Here is a 7,181-nt window from a genome sequence, read left to right as displayed (position 1 = left end):
ACAAAAGAAAAAATATGAAACTAGACCGTGACCTGATTAGGTTTACACATCCACGTTTCCTTGGTGTCCACAATAGGGTATACTGTGCTTCCCTTTCCCTTAAATCTAACAGAAAGTGCGGGCAGAACCGAGAGCCGTCCGTGTGATGTGCGACAGCAGCGCACGTTAAACGTTCCCATGTGATCGAAATTACTCTGCAGTCCTCCACTGCGGCACCCCTTCCTCTCTCTCCGCTTTCAATCACATTTCTTTCCTTCTTTCTCTTGCGCCATTTTTCTGGAGCCCAAAGAATAAGTGACAGATACTGCGCCTTCTCTTTACCGTGCACCAATTATTACCATTAAATGCAAAATATAAAAAAAAATGGCAGTGGCTTAGCTTGCTATGCCAGGATATACGTAGCGTGAGCTTGGTTCATCTTGTCTTGTCCCGGCTTTTCCTCGGTTTCTCTTAGCTTATCTCGGCTTTTCATGGTTTATCTTGGCTTGTCAAGGCTTATCACTACCCCCTCGGCTTCTCAAGACAGACAGCACTGTATACGATGCACACAATGTTTATTTAGCGAACACCAGTGGTTGGTGGTAAAACATTTATTGTGGGAACCAGAAGGATTGAGGTGGTTCCTGGTCCCGGTTGGTGTCTGTCAGGCCGTGCCTGGCAGCGACCGCATCAGCCCAGTCAACCAGCATCTTTTGCGCTGCTGGGTCCGAGCTGGAGACCCCGATCTCCGAACCCTCTTGGTCCGTGAGGCCCCACTGAGGCGGTGGCTTGAAATCTTCGCATGGAAACGTGATTGAAGGTGGTTCTAGATGCGCCACATAGAGAGCATATGGGGTCGTACCGGCCCAGGTGTGCCAAGGCCAACCAAGATGGGGAGGGAAAGATTTTGGCTTGTAGCTGTCGCCAGATTATTTGATGGGGTTTTGAGAGACAGGTATGGTTTACGAACACTGGTCTACAAATGCCGAGCTAAGAACGCCGAACTACAGTGTCATGGGCACAGCTGCTCTCCCTTTCCCTTTCTCTCACTGGGCACACCCCCTTTCTCCTATTACACCTTCTTGACTATACTGTCATGGGCATGGTTGCTCTCCCTTTCCCTCTCTCTCGCTCTACACATCTTTTCTCATTTTCCTCCGCTGCAGTTGCGGCGGCGGCGGCAGCTGTGTCCCTGTGACGTAGTGCGGCTCTCGCGCATACGCAGCTTGGTCGGCGCAGAGGACACGCGAAAGTCCTTCCAACCCGCGTAGTGTTAGCTCACGGTAAAAAAAATTGGGAATGGGAAAGGCGGTGTTGTTGGCGTCCCTACTCAAACATTGTATGAGGCAATAACCTCACATTTGCTCACACAGTCTCACGCAGTTCACTTAAGAAATTCCATACAAGTCGCATATAATTGCCTAAGATCTCATAGTTTCTTGTACATTAACATAAATTATAGAAGATAATTAATAATAATGATGTGCACCGCATGAGAGTCTGTGATTTGTTGAGATTGCGTGAGGTTATTGCCCCGTAGAACTTTTCGTTTTACAGTAGTGCACCATGGCTACTCGGACATCTTTCGCTCGTATCACTAGGTTTAAACAATGCTTAAACCACATAGATTTGGTAAAATGGTCCAAAATTTTAAAAACGTTTGTGTGGTCAGTATATCTGACCAATTGCGGTAGTTGGGACTGCAGAGGCAGTGTAAGAGTACCATATCTACAGCGCGATAAACGGACAAGAGAACACAATAACGACAAACACAGCGCTGTGTTTGTCGTTATTGTGTTCGCTTGTCCCGTTTATCGCGCTGTAGATATGGAACATCGTCACCAACTCGCCCAACAACTGACCTAGTATAAGAGTAGCCATGATCAGAGTAGGATGTCGTCAGAAAGAAGATGGAGGCCTATTGCCTTGGAGGTCATGTTACCTTCTGAAGTTAGGAATTCTGAATGACAGAATGGGTGGAACGGCCTTCTCACTAGGGAGTGGCCCGCGTATGGGGCGCTGTACGGACGTCCCAATGGTGATCTGGAAAGCTATTCACACCCAGCACAATGTTTTTAGTAAGTTTTAACGGGTACTATGTGGCAGTCGGTTGGGCCGGTGTTTGCTGTTCAGGTGCATTGCCACTCTGCATCAAAGCGGTCACCTTTTGAGCGCCTCGTTATCTCTACTATCATGTTTGGCTTGGTTTGTGGGGTTTAACGTCCCAAAGCGACTCAGGCTATGAGAGACGCCGTAGTGGAGGACTCCGGAAATTTCGACCACCTGGGGTTCTTTAACGTGCACTGACATCGCAGAGCACACGGACGCCTTGCTTCTCGCCTCCATCGAATCTACAATCATGTATATGCTATTGAAGAGTGACTGTGTCGTTGAGTGGTGCGGCCAGAGGCAGCGCGGAATGTACCCTTAATTGCGAAACTTTAGAGGGAGGGTTTGGTTATTCCTGTGGATGAACTCTGTCGGAGTGGACATACTCTTCTCCGATTATTGACGACACGGTTTATTGGTTATTCCTGTGGATGAACTCTGTCGGAGTGGACATACTCTTCTCCGATTATTGACGACACGGTTTATTGCAGTAAATTCGGAGAGTAGTACTCTCATGTCTCCCATACTACAGTTCAGTTAAGGCAACCCTCGCACGTGGTGTTTTTATCTATGTTTTTGTCTGTTCAGAAAGCTTTCTGTATAAGGCTGTATCCTTAATTTTAGTCCTGAATAGGTTGAATTTGCTCACGTCCTCAAAATATCGGTAGCCGCCTCTGTTCTTTGAAATTGTCACCGTGAGCATACATCGCATAAAGAGTTTGTTTTATTCAAGTCCTTTTTATCCTTTAAAGGTGATTCATGATCAACATGTCTATGATTCACAAACTCTCATAATGTCTCATCGCCATCAATCAATTTTCTTCATACAGGTGTTTATTTAACGGGGCGATTGAGGAGTTAATATTGGGCAGATACTGCGCCTTTCCTAAGACTAATGCAAATTGCTTTGGCTTTCACTTGCTGGACTGCTAAAGCCTTCATTGAACGGCAAACATCTGGACTGGATTGAAAAAAAAAAAGCATATGGGCGCTTTGTGGATGATGGGCTTTTAGACTTTGCTAGGTGTCCGTCAGTCGATGCTGGTAGGGACTCATTACGCTATGACCATAGTCTCGAGTACAGTTTTCACATGTTCAGATTATTGGATATTCCGGGAAGTACCAGTATAAGCGATCTACAGTTGCTCGGCAGCCGCACTCTACCGCTCCCGGGGTAAATCTATCCGGACCTATACGTGGCTAAGTACAACCGGGTTTGGTAAGCTTTTAGTTCGGAGGGGTCTCATACAAGGCTTTGAACAGTAGTAATTTTTTTATCGTGCCGGCCTACCACAACCAACCAAATCTATTGAGGTCGAGGTGAGGCTTTCATTGAACCCGCCACCGTTTCGGGGGCGGACGTTGGTTGTTGCGACGCGCGTCGTTCTATCTCCGTCTTCTTCTTTTTCTTTGTTCTCTGTTCTCTCATTTTTCCGCATAACGCAGCAGAGGTGGCGGAAGGGTGGCAGTTCCTGGCCCTACGGTATGGTGGCTAGATGGGATACCTACGGGACCGGGACGGTAGGTCAACACCGCTTGCGGCGGGGGCTAGCCAGCCACCGAATTTTTATGTTGTAGGCCGTCATTGCACCCGCCACCGCTTAGGTAGTGGACGACGGCTGTTGTTGCGGCGCGCGTCTTTCGCTCCCTCTTCTTTTTCTTCCTTCTGTATTTTCTCTTCTGTCCGCACGAGGCAGCGGAGGTGGTTCAGCTACAGAGCCAGTAGCAGGGCCGTGCATTTTCTTTTCGTTATTGCTACAGTCGCAAAAACCACAACAAAAAATCTGTTGAGGTGTTCTCTCAGTGAAGTAGCTCCTGTGCGTTTTATGAATTGATATTTTTATTAACAATTTTTTTACTATGGTCAGTGGCGACAAGTAAGAACGATTTTGTGGGGTAATGAACGACACGTGAGGAATGCGTTCAGGGTGGCGTGTATGCGAAAACATTAGGATTAGGTCTTAAATATATCAGTGTTTGTGCGTACCCCATCGCAGTTTTTTGAACATGGCCGTAGGCACGTTTGTGGAGTCCAACTCCAGCGGTGGTACTCCCGTTAAAGTTAGAAATTCGTTCAGCTCCTACGCGACCTTTACACAGGCCTCAGCAGCAAACTATTACTGAATGGCCAAATTGACGGCAGCTTCCTGATTACGCGAGGAGTGCGTCAGGGGTGCCAGCTCTCGCCGGTACTCGTAACACTTTCGCTCGACCCGCTGCTGTGTAACGTAGCGGCGGACAGACGTATTCGAGGTTTTCCATCAGTAGGGCAGGAAACGGTCGCTTTTCACTTTTCACTTTTCACTTTTTTCACTTTTCGTACGTGACAACGACAGTTTCGTTGTTTTTTGAAGATCTTTTCAGAATACGCGGCTGTATCTGGAGCGTAGCTCCACACGAAGAAATGTAACGCACTCCACTCCGGTCAGTTCAGGAGTCATTTAGCCGCGGCCGGACAGTTTGTGGATGCAGTGCAGTGCGTGTACCTGGCCTACTTTTTGAGCCAAGCGGGGTCTCTCCCCGCATCTGGGGCGTATTTCCCTCGCAAGCAACGCACGCCCTTTCAGACGCAGCGCTTTTCAACCTCACGCTCAGTGCTAAAGTCAGTGTCATGAAGACACGAGCTTGCGCTTTCACCCTTTATGTGGTGCGTATCGCGACAATCCCGCGCCGTGTGGCGAACTGACTCGCGTCCCTTATAGAGAATTTTGTTTGGGGTGGCACGACAGCGCTAGTCGCCCGTCACATCCTACACCTTCCGACGAGCAGGCGAGGCCTTGGCCTGCCGTGCATCCCGACAGTGGCTCGAGTACTCGCGTTAAGGCTGGTAGAAAGGCTATTCGCTGACAAGTCTTACCCTGTTCACTCGCTTATCCTGTACTGGATGAGCACGGCGCGTCGTGTGCTTACATCCGAACATTATCTCGGTCCACAGGCGGACAGATCTCTGCCTTTTTGCCGTGAGGTTGCCGAGACAATGTCCCCTCTTGATGCAGACCTGTCAGATGTTAATGTAGTAGACCTACCAGCCATACGCATCAGCCAACTAGTTGCCGTCAGCAGGCTTTCAGCTAATGAGCAACAAGAGACCGCTGTCCCCAAATAGCGAGCGTCGGTAGCTTGTCGGCTGCCAACTGAAGTCCGAGATGTTGACTGGCTTAGGCGCTGGGGTTTCCTGCCCATGAGACAGCGCCTTGCAAGATGAGGTATTGTACCCAATGACCAGTGTGTCAACGGCGGTGCTCCTGAGAGACTATCTCGCATGTTTTTTTTTTCTTAGTGTGTACTTGCGAGATCAATGTGGCGGCTCGAAAATAGGATATTTAACTTTCGTATGAGCCCAAGAGTCAGGCGCCGGCGCAACCCTTTCGAAAAACTTGTGTTCACTGTTGTCTGTTTCTGGTGTGGAGTCGCAGGTGCCTCGCTGAGGCGCGCCGCACTCCCGCCCGCGCAATGTACCCAGCCTTGCAGAGACTGCGCCTGGTCATATGGAAGTATCTGTCTGGCCAGTTAGAAGCGGACGTCGAGGCGTGGAATCTGCGGCGCTGGCACACACGCTTCCACGTTGTACGGGGAAGCAGACTTGAGATGCCGGTCGTACTTTATTAGAACCCCCTCCCCCTTCTATTGTTTTCCCCTCTCTAGTGAATGATGTATTTGAGTTTATTATGTATAAGTACCCTATAGTGTTTGTATAGTGCGGTTCGTTTGCGAGTAATGTGCGTTTTTGTATGTATGTATGTACGCAATAAATTTTCTTTGAGCCAATTGGGACATCATCGGGGATGTAGCATACCGTGGTAAAGCACTTATTGAGTATCTGATGGGGACCTCTCGCCGTCCATTTGGAATGGCGGCGAGCACGGACCTGTAGGCTGAGAGAACCACAATGTTATACATCTACACTTTGAAATCGCTGAACGTGCTGCAGAACACATTAGAACAGCTTTTGTTTCATGTACATGAACGCTTCACGTACGTGAACGTGAGACGTCTACGTACCCGACGCACATGTCTTTTGAAACCCTTATAGTTACACGTTCGGGATGCACGCTGCACGTCGTTCCTAGCGCCTTCTCTTAACAAATATAGACACTGTTGCAGCCACTCTAATACAAGACGAGTCAAAAGCAAGCCATTGATCCAGCCTCAGTATAGCAATTCGAATACAAGATGAGTCCAAGCCAAGCCAGTCTCGCGAGTCTGTTGCTATGGCAACGGCAAACGCTACTTCGTCAGGCTTAACAGCTGCGAAATCGCCCTTTTATCTGGAAAACAAAAGGGATTTATCTCTTGAACCTTTATGTGAGTGTAAGAGTGGGAAAAGTGAAGGCGAATACAACAGTGTAGAACATCATATCGCGTCCAGGGATTAGCGAAGAAGCTAATGTCGCTGTGAAACGGGCGCTCTGGGCGCCGCCAAGTTGTCAACGCTAAGATTACGCCAGCAACGCGAGGATCTCAACGTGGAAATCCGAATCTCACGTACGTCAGCGAAACTCACACGTAGTAGGTAGGACCGGTGTTTGCTGTTCAGGTGCATCGCCACCCTGCGTCAAGGCGGTCACTCTTTGAGCGCCTCATTATTTCCACTATCGTGCATATGCTATAGAAGAGTCATTAAGTCGTGGAGTGGCGCGGTCAGAGACAGAGCATAATGTACCCTTTAACGTCAAACTTGAGACGGGTGATTTTGATGTTCCTGAGGAAGAACTGGCTGTCGGAGTGGACACATTGTTTCTCTGATTATTGACGACACGGTTCATCGCAGTAAATGAGGAGAGTAGTGCTCTCACGTCTCTCATGCTAGAGATTAGTTAAGGTAATCCCCGTACGTGGTGTTTTAATGTACGTTTTTGTCTTTTGTTAAAGCTTTGTGTATAAGGCTGTACTCGTGATTTAAGTCCTGACTAGGTTCAAACACTAGCAGTGAGCAATTTGTGTTAAATTTGCTCGCGTCTTCAAAATGTTGGTCCTTAATTCCTTAATCCCTTCCTGTTCTTGAAAACTGTCACCGTGTGCATATATCGCATAAAGCGTTTGATATCTTCAAACCGTTTTCAACCTTTTTACGTGCTTTATGATCAACTTGT

Source organism: Amblyomma maculatum, chromosome 11 (assembly GCF_055883805.1).
Source record: "Amblyomma maculatum isolate TAMU_Amacu chromosome 11, ASM5588380v1, whole genome shotgun sequence".
NCBI classification, from domain to species: Eukaryota; Metazoa; Arthropoda; class Arachnida; order Ixodida; family Ixodidae; genus Amblyomma; species Amblyomma maculatum.
The sequence above is the reverse complement of the archived record's forward strand: the minus strand, read 5'-3'. Positions refer to the sequence as shown.